At 48.6% G+C, this 25,573-nt stretch overlaps 2 pseudogenes; both read left to right on the top strand.

Annotated features, from left to right (window-relative positions):
• The first annotated feature begins 1,896 nt into the window (after nt 1-1,896).
• On the top strand, nt 1,897-7,904 carry LOC129056498 (olfactory receptor 7E24-like; annotated as a pseudogene).
• Nucleotides 7,905-15,721: 7,817 nt separating this feature from the next.
• On the top strand, nt 15,722-19,062 carry LOC134760364 (olfactory receptor 7E24-like; annotated as a pseudogene).
• The last annotated feature ends 6,511 nt before the right edge of the window (nt 19,063-25,573 follow it).

Below are 25,573 nucleotides of genomic sequence, written 5' to 3'. Positions count from 1 at the left end.
ACATTGTTGGGGTTGCTGCCAGCTGAGGACAGCTGCTTCACCTGCTTGGACCTGAAAGATGCTTTCTTTCCTATCAGATTAGCCCCTGAGAGGCAGAGGCTGTTTGCCTTTCAGTGGGAAGATCCGGAGTCAGGTGTCACTACTCAGTACACTTGGACCGGGCTTCCCCAAGGGTTCAAGAACTCCCCCACCACCTTCGGGGAGGCGTTGGCTCGAGACCTCCAGAAGTTTCCCACCAGAGACCTAGGCTGTGTGTTGCTCCAGTAGGTTGATGACCTTCTGCTGGGACACCCCACGGCAGTCGGGTGTGCCAAGGGAACAGATGCCCTACACCGGCACCTGGAGGACTGTGGGTATAAGATGTCCAAGAAGAAAGCTCAGATCTGCCGACAGCAGGTACGTGACTTGGGATTTACTATCTGACAGGGCTCGGAACGCAGCCCGGGATCAGAAAGAAAGCAGGTCATTTGCAATCTAGTGGAGCCCAAGAGCAGAAAGCAGGTGAGACAATTCTTAGGAGCTGTGGGGTTTTGTAGACTGTGGATCCCAAACTTTGCAGTATTAGCCAAGCCTTTGTATGAGGTCCCAAAGGGGGCGGGGACCGGGAACCTTTGGAATGCAGATCCCAACAACAGCAAGTCTTTCATGAGTTAAAGGAAAAACTTCTGGCAGCCCTAGCCCTGGGGCTACTCGATCTGACAAAGCCTTTTCCATTCTATGCATCAGAGAGAGAAAAGATGGCAGCTGGACTTTGAACCCAAACGGTTGGGCTCCGGCCAAGGCCGGCGGCCTACCTCTCTAAACAACTAGACGGGTCTACTAAAGGATGGCCCCCTGTTTGAGGGCCTTGGCAGCAACTGCCCTGCTAGAACAAGAAGCAAATAAGCTGACTCTTGGGCAAAACCTGAACATAAAGGGCCCCCATGCTGTGGTGACTTTCATGAACGCTAAAGGACATCGTCGGCTACCGAATGCCAGACTCACCAAGTACCAAACTTGGCTCTGTGAAAATCCTCGTATAACCATTGAAGTTTGTAACACCCTACACCCGCCACCTTGCTCCCGGTATCAGAGAGCCCTGTCGAGCCTGATTGTGTGGAAGTCTTGGACTCAGTCGACTCTGGCAGACCTGACCTCCGGGACCGGACTTGGGCATCAGTAGACTGGGAACTATACGTGGATGGGAGCAGCTTCTTCAACCCCCAAGGAGAGAGAGGTGCAGGGTATGCAGTGGTAACCCTGGACACTCTTGTTGAAGCCAGATCGTTGCCCCAGGCCACTTCAGCCCAGAAAGCTGAACTCATTGCTTTAATTCGGGCCTTAGGACTCAGTGAGGGTGAGACTGTAAACATTTACACTGATTCTCGGTGTCTTTTTAACCCTTCGAGTGCATGGAGCGTGATAGAAAGAAAAGGGCCTATTGAACTCTGAGGGAAAAGACAGAAAATATCAACAAGAAACCTTGCAATGATTAGAAGCAGTATGGAAACCCCACAAGGTGGCAGTTAGGCATTGCAGAGGACACCAGCGAGCTTCCACCTCGGTGGGTTTGGGGAATTCCCGCGCTGACTCAGAGGCTCGAAAAGCAGCATCTGCCCCCTTCTGGGCATCAGTGCTCCCTCAAGTACCTGATCTTGGACCTACTTCTTCTAAAAAAGAAAAGGACATTCTCCAGGTAGAGGGAAGGACAAGTGATGGAGGAAGGATGGATTCGGTTACCAGATGGGAGCGTAGCTGTGCCACAGCTGCTAGGAGTTGCAGTTGTACTGGCTGTGCAAGAAACCACCCATCGAGGTCAGGAGTCACTGGAAGAGTTGTTAGGCCGGTATTTCTACATCTCGCCTTTGGCAGCCCTTGCCAAAACGGTGAGGCAGCGGTGTGTTACCTGCCGACAGCATGATGCGAGGCAAGGTCCAGCCGTTCCGCCCGGCATACGAGCTTATGGAGCAGCCCCCTTTGAAGATCTCCAGGTAGACTTCACAGAGATGCCAAAGTGTGGAGGTAACAAGTATTTACTAGTTCTTGGGCGTGCGTACCTACTCTGGGTGGGTGGCGGCCTATCCAACACCAACTGAGAAAGCTCGTGAAGTAACCCGTGTGCTTCTTCGAGATCTGATACCTAGATTTCGACTGCCCTTACGGATCGGCTCAGATAAACGGGCCTGCGTTTTAGGCTCCCTTGGTACAGAAGACGGCAAAGGTATTGGGGATCCCACGGAAACTGCATGGCGCCTCCCGGCCTCAGAGCCCCAGAAAGGTGGAGCAGATGAATCGGACTATCAAAAATAATACTATTGTCTTCCCCGCGAGATATTTAAAACAACACCACAAGGGGCGTCAAACCACCTGCTAAATTTGAGGGAATATTATCCTCTCCCCCACTCCCGCGGCCCCGGATATTAGAGACAATAACACAGGCGTAACGTACACCCACTACTTGATTGGGAATAATATCATCCTCTCCCTTCTCGGATATTAGGAACAATATCACACTGTGCGTGTAGTACTGTCGTGAAATTCAATGGAATGTCATCCTTCGCCTCCCTGGATATGATGAACAATATCACAGGGGATGTACAGCTTCTGAGATATTGGGAGTGATATCATCCTCTCCCCTCTGGAAGTTAGGGACAATATCACAGGGGTAGTGTACACCCTCTGGCATGTTGGCACTAATATCATCCTCCCGCCCACTGGATATTAAAAACCATATCACAAGGGGCGTGTACAGACACTTCGATATTGGTATTAATACCATCCTCTCCCTCTTTGGATATTCGGTGCCGTATTTCAGGTGGGGTATACGCCACCTGCAATATTGGAAGTAATATGATTTTCTCCCCCCGTGGATATCAGAAAGGATATCACAGGGGGTGGCGAACAACCCCTGCGATACTTGGAGTGATATCATCGTCTCCCCTCACGATGATTAAGAACAATATCGTAGGGGTGGGGGGTGTACACCCCCTTTCATATTTGATACCATCCTCTTCCCCCCTGGATATTAGGAACAATATCAGGAAGGGACGTAGAGACCCTGCGACCTTTGCTGTCATACAATTGTCTCTCCCCTAGATATTAGGAAAAATGTCACTGGGGATGTGAACAGCCCTGCGATATTGAGAATAGTATCATCCTCTCCCCCCTTGCATATTGGGAACAACATCACAGGTGGGGTGTACTGCCTCTGCGATATTGGGGGTAAAATTTTCCTCTCTTCCCCTGGACATCAGGAAGGGTATCAGAGGGGGAGGGTGTGCATTCCCTGCCATATTCAACGTAACTTCATCCTCTCCCTCCCAGGGTATTCAGAACAATAGGACAGGAGGGGTGTACGCCAACTGCGATATTGAGAGTCGTATCATCCTCTTTCGCTCTGGATCTTAGGAACAATATCACAGGGTTGTGTACACCCCCTGCGATATTGGGAGTACTATCATCCTCTCTCCCTGTGGATATTAGGAAGAGTATCACAGGGCTGTGTAAACCCCCTGCGGTACTGGGAGTAATATCATCCTCTCTCCCTCTGAATAGAGGAAGATTTTCACAGGGGTGTGTACACCCCCTGCGATATTGGGAGTAATGTCATCCTCCCCAAACCTGGATGTTAGCAACGAGATCACAGAGGGGGTGTACACACCCTGCGACATTGGAAGGAATATGATCGTCTCCCCACCTGGATACTGGGAAAGAAAGATATCACAGCGCGGGTATACGTTCCCTACGCTGTTGGCAGTAATCTCATTCTTTTCCTGTCTGGATATGAGGAAGCATATCACAGGGGAGCTGTACAATTACTTCGATATTGGGAGTAATATCATCCTCTATTTTCCTGGATATTGGGCACAAAAACACAAAAGGGTGTACAACCCCTGCGATCTTGGGAGTAATAGCATACTCTCCTTCCCTGGATGTTAGAAAACAGTATCATCAGGGCTCAACACCCCCCGCGATAATGGGAGTCATATTTACTCTTTCACAGGCCATTTGGAACAATACAACAGGGGGTGTTTACAAACAGGGGTGGTGTACACCCCTGTGATATTGGGAGTAACATCATTCTCCCCACCTCCGGATATTAAGAACAATATCCCGGCGGGAGGTGGTACACCCCCAGTGATATTGCGAATAATGTCATCCTCTCCTTCCCTGGATATTAGGAACAATATCACAGGGGGGTGTACACCTTCTGTGATACTGGAAGCAATATCATCCTCTCCCCCGCTGGATATTAGAAAAAAATATCACTCACGGTGTACACCCGCTGTGATATTAGGAAGAATATTACAGGGTGTACACCCACTCTGACTTTAAGAGAAATAGCTCCCTCAAGTGTCCCAAACAATATCACAGGGTATACAATGATATTTCCCTAGGATATTACAAATACTATCACAGGGTGTACACCCACTGTGATAACACGAGTAATAATACATCCCAAGGATACTACCAAGAATATCACAAGGCTGTACACCCACTATGACATCGGGAGTGATATCTCCCTAGGATACTACGAACACCATCAGAGAATGTACACACATGGTGCGCACGCACGGTGATATTAGGAGTACTATCAACGCAGGACATAGTCAATAAGACCACAGGGAGTACATACCTGATGTACACCCACGGCGATGTTATGAGAACTACCTCCCTAGGATAATACGAATAACATCACAGAGTGGACACACATGGTATACACCCACCGTGGCACTAGGACTAATAACTTTCTGAGATATTACCAGTAGCATCACACAACAGAAACACATGGTGTACACCCACTGTAACCTTAGGTGTAATTTCTCCCTACGATATTACGAGTAACATCTCAGTGCATACACACATGGTGAACACCCACTGTGACATTAAGGGTAATATCCCCCTAGGATATTACCAATAACATCACCGGGTGTCCACCCATGGTGTACATGCTCTGTGATGTTAGGGATAATAACTCCCTAGGATATTATGAATAATACCGCAGGGTGTACAGAAACTCTGATATTAGAGGTAATATCTCTCTAGGATATTATGAATAATATCACAGGGTGTACCCCCACTGTGATACTGGGAGCAATATCTCTCTAGGATACTACGAATCATATCAGAATGTACACCCACTGTGATCATAGGAGAAATATCTCTCTGTGATATTACGAATTAGATCACAGAGTGTACACACATGGTGTACATCCACTTTGATATTAGGAGTAATCTCTTCCTAGGACATTACAAATAACATCACAGAGTGTACACCCACTGTAATATTAGGAATCGTATCTCCCTAGGTGATTACAAGTAATATCACAGGGTGTACACCCACTGTGGTATTACGAGTAATATCTTCCTAGGGTATTATGAAGAATTTCACAGTCTCTCCACACATAATGTACACTCACTGTGATATTAGGAGTAACATCTACCTAGTAGATAACAAATAACATCGCAGGGTGTACCCCCACTTTGATATTAGCTGTAATATTCCTCTAAGTTGTTACAAATAAGATCACAGGGTGTAGAAACATGGTGTACACTCACTGTGATACCAGGAGTCGTATCTCTGTAATATATTATGAATAATATCACAGGTTGTACACCCACTGTATTATTAGGAGTCATATCTCTGTAGGACATTACAATTAATATCACACGGTGTACAGCCACCCTGATATTAGGAGCAATATCTTTCTAGGATATTACAGATAATATCACAGGGTGTACGCCCACTCTGCTGTCAGGAGCAATATCTCCCTAGGATATCAAAAATCCTATCACGGGGTGTCCAATCTCTGCCTTCCAGGTTCGAAGGGATTCTCCTGCTTCAGCCTCCCGAGTAGCTAGGTTTACGCGCCACCACACCCGGCTAATTTTTTTTTATTTTCACTGGAGACGGGGTTTCACCACGTGGGCCAGGCTGTTCTGGAAGTCCTGACCTCAGGTGATCCATCAGCCTCGGCCGCCCAAAGTGCTGGGATTACAGGTGTGAGGCATGGTGCTGAGCCAAGAGTTATATATTCAATTCATTTGGAAACACAGCTCCCATATTTGAGTGTGCGTGTACTTTTATGAAGAAATGATGTCAGAAAACCTAAGGATGATAATAACTATGAAAAGTAACAGGCACGTGAAAAGGTCCTCCGATTGAGAACTATAAGCTTTGATTTCGGTTTTAGATAATGGGGTCCTAGCTCTTGTGTCGTCCTTTTACATATTCTACATCACAGGAACTTGCAGCACGGTGTCAGAATAAAATAGAGTGTATTTCACGGCTTCTTAATTTCTTTCAATTAGATGAGATCTTTTTCTTAAAGAGAGAAGGACATTTTCATTGCATTGTATTTTTTCTGAAAAGAGTAGGCCGTATTTTACTGAGATCACGGATTTGTTATATATGACGTTTTGGTCTTCTAATATTCTTCAGTGGATTTTCTCTAAAGTGGTATGTACAGAAAGACTTGTATAGCAAAAAAGTAAACCACGTAATAATTCTGAGATTTTTGGAATTGTCACAGCTGAGAAACATTGCTGGCGGTGTATGGTCCCCAAGTGTGAAAGTGTTCCTTGTGAATTGCTTGCATCCAGCATTAAGGGCTGGTTTTTCTCTTTTATTTTTCCAATCCTCTTTCCTTCTCAAGGTGTCCAAGACACACAGAGCCACGGAATCTCACAGGTGTCTGAGAATTCCTCCTCCTGGGACTCTCAGAGGATCCAGAACTGCAGCCCGTCCTCGCTTTGCTCTCCCTGTCCCTGTCCACGTATCTGGTCACGGTGCTGAGGAACCTGCTCAGCATCCTGGCTGTCAGCTCTGACTCCCCCCTCCACACCCCCATGTACTTCTTCCTCTCCAACCTGTGCTGGGCTGACATGGGTTTCACCTCGGCCACGGTTCCCAAGATGATTGTGGACATGCAGTCACATAGCAGAGTCATCTCTCATGCGGGCTGCCTGACACAGATGTCTTTCTTGGTCCTTTTTGCATGTATAGAAGACATGCTTCTGCCTGTGATGGCCTATGACTGCTTTGTAGCCATCTGTCGCCCTCTGCACTACCCAGTCATCGTGAATCCTCACCTCTGTGTCTTCTTCGTTTTGGTGTCCTTTTTCCTTAGCCTGTTGGATTGCCAGCTGCCCAGTTGGATTGTGTTACAATTCACCATCATCAAGAATGTGGAAATCTCTCATTTTGTCTGTGACCCCTCTCAACTTCTCAAACTTGCCTGTTCTGACAGCGTCATCGATAGCATATTCATAGATTTCGGTAGTACTATGTTGGGTTTTCTTGTCGTTTCGGGGATCCTTTTGTCTTACTATAAAATTGTCCCCTCCATTCTAAGGATTTCATCGTCAGATGGGAAGTAGGAAGCCTTCTCCACCTGCGGCTCTCACCTAGCAGTTGTTTGCTGATTTGACGGAACAGGCATTGGCATGTACCTGACTTCAGCTGTGTCACCACCCCCCAGGAATGGTGTGGTGGCATCAGTGATGTACGCTGTGCTCACCCCCATGCTGAACCTTTTCATCTACAGCCTGAGAAACAGGGACATACAAAGTGCCCTGCGGAGGCTGCGCAGCAGAACAGTCGAATCTCATGATCTGTTCCATCCTTTTTCTTGTGTGGGTGAGAAAGGGCAACCACATTCAATCTCTACATCTGCAAATCCTGCCCCTTAGTCACATTATTTTTGTGGCTTGATGGCTTTTATTCCTTTCCGCATTTCCTTTGTGAATATTGCTTTCTTCGTTATGCCTTTAACTGGAATGGGTGAGTATTCTGGGATCCTTTGTTTAGCAGAAACCTCATGACAGAATCCTCTATACCTAGGCGGCCCCTTTTAGTTTCTGAGCAATAACCCGGTCATCCAGGTGGAATCACCACCATCTTTTTATATACACGAAGTCCTCACTTCCTTTTGGAATTCCCTGAAAACTGACTTTATGGAAACAATGTACAGGAGGTCCTCCAACACCATTGGTTATTCAAAGTTGTGTAGTTATACTGTTGATGAAAAATAAGTGGTTTCACTATACATAATTTTGCTTCGAGGTGAAGTTTCCAAGAGACTTTCAAAGATGTTAAGTGAGGACATACTGTACATCAAATTCATATCCTCTTCCACAGTTTATGTGGAATTTCTTCATAAACTGCTTCTAGAGAATCTATTTAGGCAGGTTATGTGTAGAGATAAATGTCGCCGTTCCTCAATCTTGGCTTTGAGTCAAATCACCTGGGGAGCTAACACATGATGAGGCCTGGGTCTCAACACCTAAGATTCGGATTTCCTTGCACCTGTGTGAGTACGCGGATTTTTGTTTTTTTTTCTTTTAAAGCACCAGAGGTGGTTCCAATGACGAAGTTTTTAGAGGCATCAAGCTCCAATGAGTAAGAACAGAAATTAATTATAATTTCTTCAAATATTATCTTCAAATGCATTGTCCATCAACACCACACAAATGTTTATTATGCTGTTTTTTCTTACCATTTCGCATTTTCGCATTTTCTATTTCTTTCTTTTCGTTTTTTTTTTTTTTTTTTTTTTTTTTTTGAGTCAGAGTTTCACCCTTGTTGCCCAGGCTGGAGTTCAATGGCACGGTCTGGCTCACTGCAACCTCTGCCTCCCGTATTCAAGCAATTCTCCTGCCTCAGCCTTCCAAGTAGCTGGGATTACAGGCATGCGCTACCATGCCTGGCTAATTTTTTTTTTTTTTTTTGTATTGTTAGTAGAGACAGTGTTTCTCCATTTTGGTCAGGCTGGTCTTGAACTCCCCACCACAGGTGATCCACCCGCTTCCGCCTCCCAAAGTGCTGGGATTACAGGCATGAGCGACTGCGCCCAGCCACCGCTTAGCATTTACATTTCACATTTGTTGAAGTTATAGATGTATACACACATTGATTGCTGCTTTGTTATACACTTGCGTATACATAAGATGGGAAATAGAAAAGAATAAAATGGGCACAGTATCCCTGAAGTTTCACATTCCTGCTATTTTAAAAATATTTGCTCTTAGAAATTTGTTTCAATTAAGAAACTGTGGCATACACACCCAATGAAGTATTATTCGGCCTAAAAAGGAAGAAAATCCTCTCCGCTGCGGACAAAATGGGTGAGATTGCAGGTCTGTATATTAAATGAAATAAGCCAGGCAGAGGATGACAAATATTTCGTGTCCTCACTTCTATGTAGGAAGAAAAAAGGAAACCTTGGCCAGATGTGGTGGCTCAAGCCTGTAATCCCAGCGCTGTGGGAGGCCGAGTCGCACGGATCACTTCAGTCCAGGAATTTGAGACCAGCCTGGCCAACATGGTGAAACCCCGTCTCTATAGAAAACAGAAACGATTTGCCAGGCGTGGTGATGGGTGTCTGTAGTCTCAGCTACTCGGAGGACTGAGGCCCAAGAAGCGCTTGAACTCGGGAGGCGGAGGTTGCAGTGAGCCCGGACTGTGCCTGTGTACTCCAACCTGGGCAACAGAAAGAGACTCCATCCCACACACACCTACACACAAAAGGAATCTCAGGAAGGTGGAAAGTATAAAGGTGGTTAGCAGATGCTAGGAAGAAAAGCGGTGGGATGGGGAATGAAGACAAGTGGATAATTGGGTCCCAAAATACAGAAAGATGGAATGAGTGAGTTCTAGTGTTTGATAGTACAGTATGAACATTTTAGTTCACAAGAATTGCTTGCATATTTCCAGATGCTTTGGTAAGAAGCTTCCTAACTTTCTCATTATGCTGGTTTTTAAGCTCTTCTCTTTCTGCTCTTGATATCATGCTGGTTTTTTGTTTTTTGTTTTTTGTTTTGAGATGGAATTTCGCTCTTGTTGCCCAGGCTGGAGTGTCATGGTGCAATCTTGGCTCACCGCAACCTCTGCCTCCTGCGTTCAAGCGATTCTCCTGCCTCCAACTCCCGAGTAGCTGGGATTACAGGCATGCGCCAGCTGCCCAGCTAATGTTGTATTTCTGGTAGAGATGGGGGTTTCTCGCTGTCGCTCAGGCTGGTCTTCAACTCCTGACCTCCGGTGATCCGCCCGCCTCGGCCTCCCAAACTGCTGGGATTACAGGCGTGAGCGACCGCGCCCAGCCCATGCTGTATCCTTATCTGTTGTCGGTTGTTGTTCGTTTGTTTTTGAGCCCAGAAATAACTTCTCACCTATAGGTTCAAATGATTTTTAACATGAGTACTAAGAAAGCTCATTGCTGGAAAAGCAGCCTTTTCAAGAAATGGTGTCGGAGAAACTTGATTTCCACATGCAGAAGAATGAAGGTGGACCCCGTGTCACACCAGGTGCAAAAATTAACACAAACTGGATCAAAGACCTAACCCCAAGGGCTAAAAGTATCATATGCCTAAAAGAAATCATTGGCCACACTTTCATGACATCAGATTGGGCAATGCTCTCTGGGATATGACACCAAAAGCATAGGCAACAAAAGAAAATTAGATTCCTTGGATTACATCTAAATGACAGACACTTTTGTGCAGCGAAAAACACTGTGAACTGAGTGAAAAGATAACCCGTGGATTAGGAAAAATATTTGCAAATCATATATCTCAAAAGAGGCTGATATCCATCATATATAAAGAACAGCTAGAACTAAACAACAAGAAACCCAAAGCATTCCATCAACAATGGTCAGAAGACTCGAGTAGACGTGTCCCTAAAGAAGATATAGCAATGGCCAATAAGCATCTAAAATGATGTTCAAAATCACTAACCATAGGGAAGCGCAAATCAAACAAAGAATGAGATACCACACATTAGGATGGATACGATCAACAAACAAGCATTGGTGAGACTAGAAGGAAATAGGAATGCTCCAATACGATCGGAGGGAATGTAAAACCGTGAAGGAACGGGGAAAGTAGTATGGCGTGCACTGGAAAAATTAGAAACAGTATGCTCAGATGTTCCCGCAGTTGCATTTGTGGGTACCTACCAAAAAGAACTAGAAGCCAGGAGTGGAAGACAGATTTGTACACACACGCTCATAGCAGCATTATTCGCAACAGCCAAAATGTGGAAGCAACCCAAGGGTTCGTGGACAGATGAATGAAAAAGCGCACTGCAGTTCCTTCATACAATGGAAGACTCTCCAGCCTTAAAAAGGCAGGCACTTTTGGCCGGTGCGGCGGCTCACGCCTGTAATCGCAACATCTTGGAAGAACGAGGTGGGCGGATCACCTGAGGTCAGGAATTCAAGACAAGCCTGGCCATCTTGGTGAAACCCTGTCTCTAGTGAAAATGCAAAAAATGAGACGAGCGTGGTGGCGTGTGCCTATAGTCCCAGCTACTCGGGAGGCTGAGGCACAAGAATCGCTGGAACCCGGGAGGCGGAGGTTGCACTGAGCCCAGATTGTGCCGCAGCACTCCAGCCTGGGCGACAGAGTGAGACTGCATGGAAACGCAAAACAAAACAAAGTCAAACAAACAAACAAAAAAAAGGACAGGCACTTCTGACTCAGACCGCAGCATGGATGAACCTCGAAGACATTATCGTCAGTGAAATAAATCAATCCCAAAAGGATAAACACGCCCAGGCTCAGTGGCTCGCACCTGTGACCCCAGCACTTTGGGAGGCTGAGCCAGGTGGATCACTTAAGGTCAGGAGTTCGAGACCAGCCTGGTCAATATGGTGAAAGCTCGTCTCTATTAAAAATACAAAAATTAGCTGGGCGTGGTGGCGGACGCCTGTAATCCCAGCTACTCGTGAGACTGAGACACAAGAATCGCTTGAACCCACGATGTGGAGGTTGCAGTGAGCCGAGATCACACCACCGCACTCCAGCCTGAACGACAGAGAAAGACTCTGTCTCCAAACCAAAAAAATTAAACACGGTATGATTCCACTTTTCTATCAAGTGTCTGGAGTCGTTAAACTCATAGAGTTGCAAACTAGAAAGGTGGCCCCCAGGGGTGGGCGAGAGAGAGGAGTGGAGAGCTTGCTAAATGGGTGCAATTTCCATTTTGAAAGATAAAACTGTTCCGGAGACGGTGGCGGTGATGGCTGCTGAACAATGTGAACGTAATTAATGTCATTAAACTGTAAACTGAAAAAGAGTGGAAATTGTAAATGTTTATACTGGCCATTCTATATGAACTAATATATATTCACAATTTTTAATATTTATACGTGGTATATTTGCCCATAATTAAAGATGAAAATTAAAGCAGTTGGATCTTTCAAAAGAAAAGAAAGAAGCGAAGAATACACACCAGCTTTCTCCTGATGAGAGGAAGAGCCCCAAAGCGTCTATGGACACTCACTGTTCTCCTATCCTTCTTGAATTATTGTGAGGAAATCCTTAGAGGCTGGGGAACTTGGGCGACTCTGGCTAATGAGGAGCTCTGTGCCTTGAGCTCCCCAGACCACAGAATAGTAAATAGTCTGTGCCTCCAGCCCTGCAGTGTGAGGTTCCAGTCCTGTGGGTTCCACACCTGTCACCTGTATCAGGAGGCTCATGTCTCACCCTGTCTTCTTGCCAGCCTCGAGGACGGAGTCTGAGCCTCCACCGTGCTACACACAGGGAGGACACTGGACCTGTTCTCCGCGGTCATGGCCCAGCAGAGGGGAAGGGCAGTTCAGTGAGTGTAGGCAAAAGAAAGAGAGATCAGACTGTTCCTGTGTCTATGTAGAAAGGAAAGACATAAGAGACTTCATTTTGAAAAAGACCTGTATTTTCAACAATTGCTTTCCTGAGATGTTTTTAATGTGTAGCTTTGCCCCAGCCACTTTGACCCAACCTGAAGCTCACAAAAACATGTGTTGTATGAAATCAAGGTTTAAGGGATCTAGGGCTGTGCAGGACGTGCCTTGTTAACAAGATGTTTCCATGAAGTATACTTGGTAGAAATCATCGCCATTCTCTAGTCTCAATAAACCAGGGGCACAATACACTGTGGAAAGCCGCAGGGACCTCTGCCCTTGAAAGCGGCGTGTTGTCCAAGGATTCTCCCCATGTGATAGTCTGAAATGTGGCCTCGTGGGATGAGAAAGACCTGACCGTCCCCGAGCCCTACACCCGTAAAGGGTCTGTGCTGAGGTGGATTAGTCAAAGAGGAAAGCCTCTTGCAGTTGAGAGAGAGGAAGGCCACTGTCTCCTGCCTGCCCCTGGGAACTGAATGTCTCGGTATAAAACCCGATCGTACATTTGTTCAATTCTGAGATGGGGGAAAAACCGCCCTATGGTGGGAGGCGAGACACGTTTGCAGCAATGCTGCCTTGTTATTCTTTACTCCACTGAGATGTTTGGGTGGAGAGAAACATAAATCTGGCTTACGTGCATCTCCAGTCACGGTAGCTTCCCTGGAACTTCCTTATGACATAGATTCTGTTGCTCACCTGTTCGTTGCTGACCTTCTCCTTCTTATCACCCTGCCCTCCTACTACATTTTTTTTTTTTGCTAAAATAATAAAACTAATAATCAATAAAAACTGAGGGAGCTCAGAGGCCGGTGCCTCTGCAGATCCTTGGTATGCTGAGCGCCGCTCCCCTGGGCTCACTGTTGTTTCTCTCTACTTTGTCCCTGTGTCTTATTTCTTTCCTCAGTCTCTCATCCCACCCGACTAGAAATACCCACAGGTGTGGAGGGGCAGGCCACCCCTTCAAGTGAGTGCTGAGGGACGGTCCGGAGCCTTGGTTTCCTTCCTCCTCCTCAGCACAAACAGGAGAGTGCGGTGGGCAGATGGGAGGAGACCAATATGCAAACTGTGCGCTCAGCAGACTGTGGAGTTTCTGTTCTTGGTTGTGATGGGGGTCTCAGACATCTTATTCAAAATTTTGCTTTCCTCCCCCACTGGTTGTCCTTTTCATAGACATCTCACCCATGATAGCAGGGAATCAGTCCCTCTAAACTATTCCCTAAGAACGACAAAAAGATTATGAAGGTGATGATGAGGACAAAGAGGATGACGACAGACACCATGGCATCATGAACCGTTATTGAGGGCTTCCTGAAGGCCAGGCTCTGAGCTCTATGCTCTATGCAGTTTGTTTCATCTCATCTGCGTAGTCTCCACTTTATTAGTGCACATTTCATGATGATTTTACAGACTAGAAAAGGATCAACGCCTTTTCATAGAACTCGTACTAGATCATGAAGTCAAAAAGGGCGAGGTCCAATTTGAACCGGGCAGTCTAAGTCCAGACACATGGCATTTGGCCAGTCCTCTCCCTGCAACCAACCTGCCCTCTCAAATCCTTGTCACTCAGGTGGGTGCCCCTGCTCACTGTGCCCTTCCCTTTGGGGGCTCCTTGTAAGACCACAGCTAGACCAGTGGGTGCCACAATCACTGTGTCAAGTATAGAAAGGGCAGCTGAGATCACATCAAGGATTCCAGAAAGAATGGGCACAGGATCATTCGGGATGCATCTCTCCCTTTCCCCTGTTCCTGGCTTTCCTTACAGCTCTCGACTTCCTCAAAGGAGTCATCAATTCGGAGTTTGGCTTCCATTCCTATTGAGGAAGCTGGAAAGCGTTTCAAAAATGCTCCTCCGATGTGCCTGTGGTTAAGAACTCTGAGCTCTGCTGAAAACTTTTGGAAGCGGGGTGCGGTGGCTCACGCCTGTAATCCCAGCCCTTTGGGAGGCTGAGGCAGGTGAATCACAAGGTCAGGGGTTCAAGACCAGCCTGGCCAACATGGTGAAACCCCGTCTCTATTCAAAATAGAAAAAAATTAGCCGGGTGTAGTGGCGGGCGCCTGTCATCTCAGCTACTCGGCAGGTTGAGACAGGAGAATAGCTTGAACCCGGGATGCAGAGGTTGCAGTGAGCCGAGATCACTCCACCGCACTCCAGCCTGGGCAACAGAATGAGACTCTGTCTCAAAACAACGAAAACAAAACCAAAACCCAAAAAACCCACAATTTTTGGGAGTTAGAAGACCAGGAAGTATAGTACCCGGGACTTAGAGTCTGGCCATGAATTTTGAATACCGCCCTTTCTACTTCTCTGTGTGGCAAGGGGTGAGATGTCCGTCCTCTGAGACTCAGCACTCTCATCTGACTTGATTTCCAGTTGATCCAATGGAAGTGAGCGATGATTAAGCCGATCGTGGGTGCCCGCTGCGTGATCTCTAGCTGACGGATGCATAAAGTAAAGGCAAAGTGGATTTTAGATACATTCCTTAAGATTTTCAGCTTCAACTCCACACAATTCAACGTAAATATCCCCTGACCTGAAGTTCTGGTTTCCCTGCATTCCAGACAGGACATTTTGTTTCGTCCTTCTCTCAGTAAGTACTGAGTACTGTGAGAGGAACAAGTGAGTCTCTTTGGTTTCTGATTCCCCAGAGCCGATATCTTGCTTGGCACATAGGAGGCAGCAAAAGCAAACATCTATGTTGATGATTGAACTGACACTTCCTTGCTTCACCAAAATTGGCTGTCATCAGCGTGACTTTGACTTACTTCTTTTTGTTTTTTGTTTTTTGAGACGGAGTTTTGCTCTCGTTGCCCAGGCTGGCGGGCAGGGGTGTGATCTCGGCTCACTGTAGTCTCTGCCTCCCAGGTTCAAGCCATTCTCCTGCCTCAGCCTCCCGAGTAGCTGGGACTACAGGCGCGTGCCGCCATACCGGGAGAAGTTTTTGTACTTTTAGCAGAGGCGGGGTTTCACCATGTTGGCCAGGATGGTCTTGATCTCCTGACCCCGTGATCCGCCCTCCTCGGCCTCCCAAAGTGCTGGGATTACAGGCGTGAGCCACCGCATCCAGCCAACTTTCTGATGAATACTCTAAGTCCACCTAAGCTAAGGACAGGAGTTAGAGCTTCCATGAATTTTAAAACAAGACCCACCGATTTGAGGAAGCAATTACTCTCTTGAAGGAGAAAAGTCAGAAAACACAATGATGAAATCACTAGGACCTAACTGGCCTGTGGAACTATTTCCTGCTTATGAACTCTCAACTATCATTTCATTTCCAGATGGCATGGTCTCAGCTGTTATACAGTGTTTACGAATGGTCTACATCAAGGGAATTTATATCAATCTAGAAGAATAAACAAAATATTTGAGTTCCTAATTTCCTTTAATTAGGATAACCTTTTCCTTAAAGTGAAGACAATGGTTTTATTACATCTCTTTCTTCGGAAAACATAGGCTGTATTTTCTAGCAATAACGAATTTGTTATATACGATGATCTGGTTCCTGGAATGTTCTTGAAGCTAGTGTCTCTAAGGCAGGTGTGTACAGCAAGACGTGAATAACACAGCAATCGATGTTGAAAGCATTATATGGCAATTGAGTTTGTCAGAACTACCAAATGTTGCTGAGTGTGGATTGCTCTGAAATCTGCAAACATTACTTCTGAATTCCTTGTATCCAAAATGCAGACGCAATGCCGGCTGTTGGTTTACTTGTTTCCGATTTTTCAACCCTCTTTTCTAGGCAAAAGATGTCCAAACGATACAGACCCACAGAATCTAACAGATGTCTCTATATTCCTCCTCCTCGAACTCTCAGAGGATCCAGAACTGCAGCCGGTCGTCGCTGGGCTGTTCCTGTCCATGTGCCTGGTCATGGTGCTGGGGAACCGGCTCATCATCCTGGCCGTCAGCCCTGACTCCCACCTCCACACCCCCATGTACTTCTTCCTCTCCAACCTGTCCTTGCCTGACATCGGTTTCACCTCCACCACGGTCCCCAAGATGATTGTGGACATCCAATCTCACAGCAGAGTCATCTCCTATGCAGGCTGCCTGACTCAGATGTGTCTCCTGGCCATTTTTGGAGGCATGGAAGAGAGACATGCTCCTGAGTGTGATGGCCTATGAGCGGTTTGTAGCCCTCTGTCACCCTCTATATCGTTCAGCCATCTTGAACCCGTGTTTCTGTGGCTTCCTAGATTTGTGGTCTTTGTTTTCTTTTTCCTCAGTCTTTTAGACTCCCAGCTGCACAACTTGATTGCCTTACGCATGACCTGCTTCAAGGATGTGGAAATTCCTAATTTCTTCTGGGAACCTTCTCAACTCCCCCATCTTACATTTTGTGACACCTTCACCAGTAACATCCACATGTATTTCCCTGCTGCCGTATTTGGTTTTCTTCCCATCTCGGGGGCCCTTTTCTCTTACGGTAAAATTGTTTCCTCCATTCTGAGGGTTTCGTCATCAGGTGGGAAGTATCAACCTTCTCCACCTGTGGGTCTCACCTGTCAGTTGTTTGCTGATTTTACGGAACAGGCGTTGGAGGGTAGCTGGGTTCAGATGTGTCATCCTCCCCGAGAAAAGGTGCAGTGGCCTCAGTGATGTACACGGTGGTCACCCCCATGCTGAACCCCTTCATCTACAGCCTGAGAAACAGGGATATGAAAGGTGTCCTGCGGCGGCCGCACGACAGCACAGTCTAATCTCAATATCTTCTTATCTGTTCCATTCCTTTTGTAGGTGGGTTAAAAAAGACGGCAAGGTCAAATAAGAATGATATCACAGGGTGCACACCCACTGTCACATTACGAGTAATACCTCCCTAGGATAGAAAAAATACTGTCACAGAGTACACACACATGGGGTACACCCGTGGTGATATTAGAAGCAGTATCTCCCTGAAATATGATGAAAAATAGCACAGGGTGTGCACACTGTGTGATACGAGGAGTCATATTTACCCTGAATATTATGACTCATATCACGGGTGTACACACACAGGCTACACGCACTGTGATATCGGGAGTTGCATCTCCCTAGGATATTACAAATAATATCACAGGGTATACACTATGTGTGAACATCCACTGTGATGTTTGATATCATATCTCTCTACGAGATTACAAATAATATGAAAGTGTGTGCACCCATGTGACATATTAGGAGTAACATCCTTCTAGGGTATTACAGATAACATCACAAGGTGTACACCTTCTGTGGCCTTTTGCACACACTTTGTGCCATTCAAGGAAACATCCCCCTAGGATATTACGAATAATAACACAGGCGGTTGACACCCATGGTGTACATCTCCTGTGCCATCAGGAGTAATATTCCCCTAGGATATTACGAATACTATCACAGCAGGTGTACACATATGGTGTTCACCCCATGTGATATTAGGAGGAACATGCCCCTAGGATATTAGGAATAGTATCACAGGCGTTGAATACGCATGATATACACCCCCGATGACATGAAAAGTAACATCCCCCTAAGATAGTATGAATAATATCACAGGGAGTACACCCCGTGTGACATTGGGAGTAACATCCCCCGAGGATATAACGAATAATATCAGGGGGCGTACATGCATTGTGACCCTAGCGGTAACATCTCTTTAGGATATTACAAATAATATCACAGGGTGTACACTGACCATGATATTAGGAGTCCCATTTTCCTAGGATATTATGGATAATATCACAGGAGGTGTTCACACACAACGTGTACACCATGTGTGTACACCCAATGTGATATTTGAAGTCATACGTCCCTAGGATCTTACGACTGTTATCAAAGGGTGTACACCCCATGTGACATTAAAAGTGACATCCCTTTTAGATATTCCGAATGCTATCACCTCTTCCTAGGATAACCCATGTGATATTAGGAGTAACCCCTTCCTAGGATATTACGAATAACATCACAGGGTTTACACCCCTGTGACATTAAAAGTAACAACCCCTCCTAGGGATATTATGAATAACATCACAGGGTGTACACCCCTGTGACTTTAAAAGTAACACCCCCCTAGAATATTACAATAATATAACAGGGTGTACACCCCCTGTGACTTTAGGAGTAACACCTCCCTAGGATATTTCAAATGATGTCACTGGGGGCACACCCTCTGTGATATTAGCAGCAACATCTTTCTAGGAGATTACGAATGATATCACAGGGTGTACACTCACTGTGATATTAGAAGGAATACCTCCCTAGGACATAAGCTATCACATCACAGAGTGTACACACATGGTGTACACCCACTGTGTTATTAGAAGCAATATCTCCCTATGATATTAGGAAAAATATCACAGGGTGTACCCTCTGTGGGATACTAGAAGTAATGTTTACCATGGATGTTACAAATAATATCACAGGGTGTACACACATGGGGTACACCCACTGTGACATTAGGAGTTATATCTCCCTAAGATATTGCAAAGAATATCCCAGTGGGTGTACCCCATGTGTGTACACCCACTGTCATCATTAAAGTAGTATCTCTCTATAAGATTACAAATAATATCGGAGGCTATACACCCCCTGTGACATCAGGAGTAACATCCCCTTACAATATTGGGAGCAATATTGCACGAGGTACACCCCTGTAACTTTAGGGGTAACATTCCCTCAGAATATTACTAATAATATCACAAGGTGTACTCGCATTGTGACATTAGGAGTAATATTCAGGTAGCATATTTTCCACACTATCACAGAAGGAACACACCTGTGACATTAAGAGTGACATCCCCCTAGAATAGTAAGAATAATATCACACGGTGTACACCTCCTGTGATATTAGGAGAATCATCTCACCAGAATATTACGAATAATGCCACAAGGTGTTATCTTCTGTGACATGAGGGGTATAGACCCCCGGGAAATTATGACTACTATCAAAGGGCGTACACCCCGGTGACATTAGGAGTAACATCCTTCTAGAATATCATGAATAATATCACAATGTGTACACCCCTTGTGTCATTAAGAGTAAAATTGCCCTAGGATATTAGGAAATAGAACACAGGGAGTACACGCCGTGTGATATTAGAAGTAACATCCCCCAAGGATATAACGAACAATATCAGAGAATGTACATGCCCTGGGACATGACTAGTAACATCTCTTTAGGATAATACGAACAATATCAAAGGGTGTACATGCAATGTGAAATTAGGAGTGAACTCCCGCTGGGATATTACGAATTTTATGACAGGGTCTACACGCCCTGTGACAATAGTAGTCACGTTGTCCTAAAATATGACGAAGAATATTAAAGTGTGTACAGGACCTGTGATTTACGAGTAATATTTCTAGAGAAGATTACACGTAATATCACTGTGTGTACACCCCGTGTGAGGATAGGAGTCCCATCCAACAAAACTATAATGAATAATTTCACAAGGTTTGCAACATCTGTGACATTGAAAGTAACATTTCCCTAGAATATGACGATAATATCACACAGTGTACACCCTCGGTGATATGAGGAGTGACGTCTTATAAGGGTAATACGAGTAATTTGACAAGGTGTACAAACCCTGTGTCATAAGGAGTGACATCCCTCCAGGATATTCCGAATCATAGAAAAGGGAAAATACCCCGTGTGACAATAAAACCAACGTCCCCTTAGGAGATTAAGAATAATAGCACCAGCTGTACACACATTGTGACATTATTATTAACGTCTCGCTATGGTATTGCGAATAATATCAGAGTGTGTAGAGACTTGTGACATCAGGATTCACATTTCGCTACAATATCACGAATAATATCACAGGGTGTATACCCCCTGGGACTTAAGCAGTGGCATCCTCCTACAATATGGAAAATAATGTCCCAGGGTGTTAACAAAGTGCGGCAGCAGAGAAAACACCCGAGGAGAAAGGGAGAAATATCACGCCGTCTTCCCGCCTGGATATTGCGAGCCACATCGCAGGGAGTTGAGGGCGCCCCCAGCGATGCGGGGAGTAATATCACCACAGACTCCCCCACGGGCTATTACGAGCCACATCGCAAGGGCACGGACGAACCCCCTCGAAGAGAAGACTAAGGTCACCCGCTATTCCCACCCTGGATACGACGACCCACAGGGCAGGGGGGCTGGGGACCCACGCAGGCGAGGAGTAATACCACCCCTCACTCCCCAGCTGCATATGACGATCCAGATCACAGGGGGGAGAAGCAGGCACACGCCGCGAGGGAGGGACTGAGAGCCAGCCCCTCTTGCCCCCCTGGGCTCTTAGGACCCCCCTCGCAGGGGGGTGAGGCACCCCCCGCGAGGCGGGGACTGAGAGCCAGCCCCTCTTGCCCCCCTGGGCTCTTAGGACCCCCCTCGCAGGGGGGTGAGGCACCCCCCGCGAGGCGGGGACTGAGAGCCAGCCCCTCTTGCCCCCCTGGGCTCTTAGGACCCCCCTCGCAGGGGGGTGAGGCACCCCCCGCGAGGCGGGGACTGAGAGCCAGCCCCTCTTGCCCCCCTGGGCTCTTAGGACCCCCCTCGCAGGGGGCTGAGGCACCCCCCGCGAGGCGGGGACTGAGAGCCAGCACCTCTTGCCCCCCTGGGCTCTTAGGACCCCCCTCGCAGGGGGCTGAGGCACCCCCCGCGAGGCGGGGACTGAGAGCCAACCCCTCTTGCCCCCCTGGGCTCTTAGGACCCCCCTCGCAGGGGGCTGAGGCACCCCCCGCGAGGCGGGGACTGAGAGCCAGCCCCTCTTGCCCCCCTGGGCTCTTAGGACCCCCCTCGCAGGGGGCTGAGGCACCCCCCGCGAGGCGGGGACTGAGAGCCAGCCCCTCTTGCCCCCCTGGGCTCTTAGGACCCCCCTCGCAGGGGGCTGAGGCACCCCCCGCGAGGCGGGGACTGAGAGCCAGCCCCTCTTGCCCCCCTGGGCTCTTAGGACCCCCCTCGCAGGGGGCTGAGGCACCCCCCGCGAGGCGGGGACTGAGAGCCAGCCCCTCTTGCCCCCCTGGGCTCTTAGGACCCCCCTCGCAGGGGGCTGAGGCACCCCCCGCGAGGCGGGGACTGAGAGCCAGCCCCTCTTGCCCCCCTGGGCTCTTAGGACCCCCCTCGCAGGGGGCTGAGGCACCCCCCGCGAGGCGGGGACTGAGAGCCAGCCCCTCTTGCCCCCCTGGGCTCTTAGGACCCCCCTCGCAGGGGGCTGAGGCACCCCCCGCGAGGCGGGGACTGAGAGCCAGCCCCTCTTGCCCCCCTGGGCTCTTAGGACCCCCCTCGCAGGGGGCTGAGGCACCCCCCGCGAGGCGGGGACTGAGAGCCAGCCCCTCTTGCCCCCCTGGGCTCTTAGGACCCCCCTCGCAGGGGGGTGAGGCACCCCCCGCGAGGCGGGGACTGAGAGCCAGCCCCTCTTGCCCCCCTGGGCTCTTAGGACCCCCCTCGCAGGGGGGTGAGGCACCCCCCGCGAGGCGGGGACTGAGAGCCAGCCCCTCTTGCCCCCCTGGGCTCTTAGGACCCCCCTCGCAGGGGGGTGAGGCACCCCCCGCGAGGCGGGGACAGAGAGCCAGCCCCTCTTGCCCCCCTGGGCTCTTAGGACCCCCCTCGCAGGGGGGTGAGGCACCCCCCGCGAGGCGGGGACTGAGAGCCAGCCCCTCTTGCCCCCCTGGGCTCTTAGGACCCCCCTCGCAGGGGGGTGAGGCACCCCCCGCGAGGCGGGGACTGAGAGCCAGCCCCTCTTGCCCCCCTGGGCTCTTAGGACGCCCCTCGCAGGGGGGTGAGGCACCCCCCGCGAGGCGGGGACTGAGAGCCAGCCCCTCTTGCCCCCCTGGGCTCTTAGGACCCCCCTCGCAGGGGGGTGAGGCACCCCCCGCGAGGCGGGGACTGAGAGCCAGCCCCTCTTGCCCCCCTGGGCTCTTAGGACCCCCCTCGCAGGGGGGTGAGGCACCCCCCGCGAGGCGGGGACTGAGAGCCAGCCCCTCTTGCCCCCCTGGGCTCTTAGGACCCCCCTCGCAGGGGGGTGAGGCACCCCCCGCGAGGCGGGGACTGAGAGCCAGCCCCTCTTGCCCCCCTGGGCTCTTAGGACCCCCCTCGCAGGGGGGTGAGGCACCCCCCGCGAGGCGGGGACTGAGAGCCAGCCCCTCTTGCCCCCCTGGGCTCTTAGGACCCCCCTCGCAGGGGGGTGAGGCACCCCCCGCGAGGCGGGGACTGAGAGCCAGCCCCTCTTGCCCCCCTGGGCTCTTAGGACCCCCCTCGCAGGGGGGTGAGGCACCCCCCGCGAGGCGGGGACTGAGAGCCAGCCCCTCTTGCCCCCCTGGGCTCTTAGGACCCCCCTCGCAGGGGGGTGAGGCACCCCCCGCGAGGCGGGGACTGAGAGCCAGCCCCTCTTGCCCCCCTGGGCTCTTAGGATCCGCGGTGGCCTCACAGCCTGTTTACCATATTGTCAGTAATATCATCTCCCCCTCGAGAGATTATGAACTGTTTCACAGACGTGTGCACTCCCACGATGTACAGAGGGTGTGCATCCGTCTCTATTGGGAGTAATATCATCCTCTTCCTCCTTCAATGTTAAGAACGGTATCACACTGGTGTTTCTACTCCCTGAGATATCGCGTGTCATATCCTCCTCCCCCACGTTGCCATTGGAAACAATATCAGTGGGGGCGTGTCCACCTTCTGTGACATTTAAAGTAATATCATCCTCTTCCCTCCAGGATCATGGGAACAATGTCCCTGCGGGGTGTCCACTTTCTGCCATATGTGTAGTCATATCACCTCCTCCGCCTTGGAGTATTGTTACGGACCATCTCACACGGGCGTGTACACTTCCTGCGATTCTGGGAGTAATGGCATTCCCTTCTTCCGTGAATATTAGGAGCAAAATCACCAGGTGGATGCACAGCCAGTGCTATATTGGGAGTAACGTCATACTCCACCCCCTGGAGATTATATTCGGGTCAATATCACCGTCTGGGTGTACACCTAGTGCGATATTGAACGTAACATCATGCTTTCTCCCTCCCTGGACATTAGGAGCAATATCAGCGGTGGGTGTACACCCACTGAGGTATTAGGCGTAATAGTAGTAGGAATTATTCCTCATTGATTATTAACATAAATATGAATAACCGATATTGATATTAATATTAAAAAATAATGGCTAATAATTTTCAGATTATTAATATTAATATTAATTACTAGGAGCTAGTATTACTGTTTTCTAACGAATAAGATCAATATCAGCTATTAATATCAGGCGTCATTAATCATTAATATTAATCATTTATTGTTATCGTTAGTATAACTATTGAATATTCATTATCCTTGTTATCGGTATTGATTTAAAAATTATATTATCAATCATTAATATTGATAATTATTAGTGTCAATTAATAATTGAGATGATTAATTGCGGTAAGTCACATTGCGCCCTTCCACCCCTTCCTCGGCAGCTCGTGTACGACCCAAAACGGGGGTACAAATGCCCCTGAGAGAGCAGCGGTATACTGGGATAGATGAGGATGGTCACGTGGCGGGGAGGCGTGTTTTTGGATACCAGCCCTTCACCTCCGTCGACCTTCTCAACTGGAAAAACAATACACCGCCCTATAGCGAAAAGCCGCCAGCCCTAATTGATTTGCTCCAAACTGTTATCCAGACCCACAACCACACCTGGGCTGATTGGCACCAGTTGCTCATGTTCCTCTTTAACAGCGAAGAAAGGCGGAGAGTCCTCCAAGCAGCAACTAAGTGGCTAGAGGAGCATGCACCTGCTGATTATCAAAACCCCAAAGAGTATGGAAGGACCCAGTTGCCAGGAACCGACCCCCAGTTGGACCCACATGAAAGAGAGAATATGCAAAGGCTAAACCGAGACGGGGAAGCTCTCTTGGAAGGATTAATGAGGGGAGCTCAGAAGGCCACAAACGTTAACAAGGTCTCTGAGGTCATTCAGGGAAAAGAAGAAAGTCCGGCACAATTCTACCAGAGACTGTGTGAGGCCTATGCTATGTATACTCCCTTTCATCCCGATAGCCCTGAAAATCAGCGCTTGATTCACATGGCTTTAGTCCGTCAAAGCGCAGAAGACATGAGAAGAAAACTGCAGAAACACGCTGGACTTGCAGGGATGAACACATCACAATTACTAGAAATAGCCAGCCAGGTGTCTGTAAACAGGGATGCAGTAAGCCGTCAGGAAAACGGCGAAGACAATGGAGGTCAGGCCCGGCGAAACACCGACCTGTTTGCTAGCTGCAGCAATCACAGGGGCCCCCACAAAGAGGCAAGGGAAGGGGGGCCCTGGGAAAGGAACTCAGCTTGGCTGTCAGAGTTTGCAGCGTAACCAGTGTGCTGATGGTAAAGAAATAGGACGGTGGAAGAACAAATGCCCTCAACTCAAAAGAAAACAAGATGACTCAGAGCAGGAGGCCCCGGACAAGGAGGAAGGGGCCCTGCTCAACCTGGCAGGAGGGTTCTTGGACTGAGGGAGACCGGGCTCAAGTGTCCCCAAAGAGCCACTGGTCAGAATGACAGTCGGGGGTGGAGACATTGACTTTCTTGGAGATAGCGGTGCTGAACATTCGCTAGTAACCGCCCCGGTCGCCCCCTTATCCAAAAAGACTATTGACGTCATCGGAGCCACGGGGGTTTCAGCAAAGCAAGCTGTAGGCTTGCCTCGGACTTGTACTGTAGGAGGACATAAAGTCATTCATCAGTTATGGTACATGCCTGACTGTCCCTTGACCTTTTGGGGAAGGGACTTGCTCAGCAAGCTGAGAGCCACTATCTCTCTGACAGAGCACGGCTCTTTGCTGCTAAAGTTACCCGGAACGGGAGTCATTGTGACCCTTATGGTCCCCCGAGAGGAGGAATGGAGACTTTTCTGAACTGAGCCGGGCCAAGAGAGAAGGCCAGCTCTGGCTAAGCGGTGGCCAAGAGTACGGGCAGAAGACAACCCTCCGGGATTGGCCA

This window comes from Pongo abelii, chromosome 18 (genome assembly GCF_028885655.2).
Source record: "Pongo abelii isolate AG06213 chromosome 18, NHGRI_mPonAbe1-v2.0_pri, whole genome shotgun sequence".
Classification (NCBI taxonomy): Eukaryota; Metazoa; Chordata; class Mammalia; order Primates; family Hominidae; genus Pongo; species Pongo abelii.
This window is presented reverse-complemented; position numbering and strand designations above follow the sequence as displayed.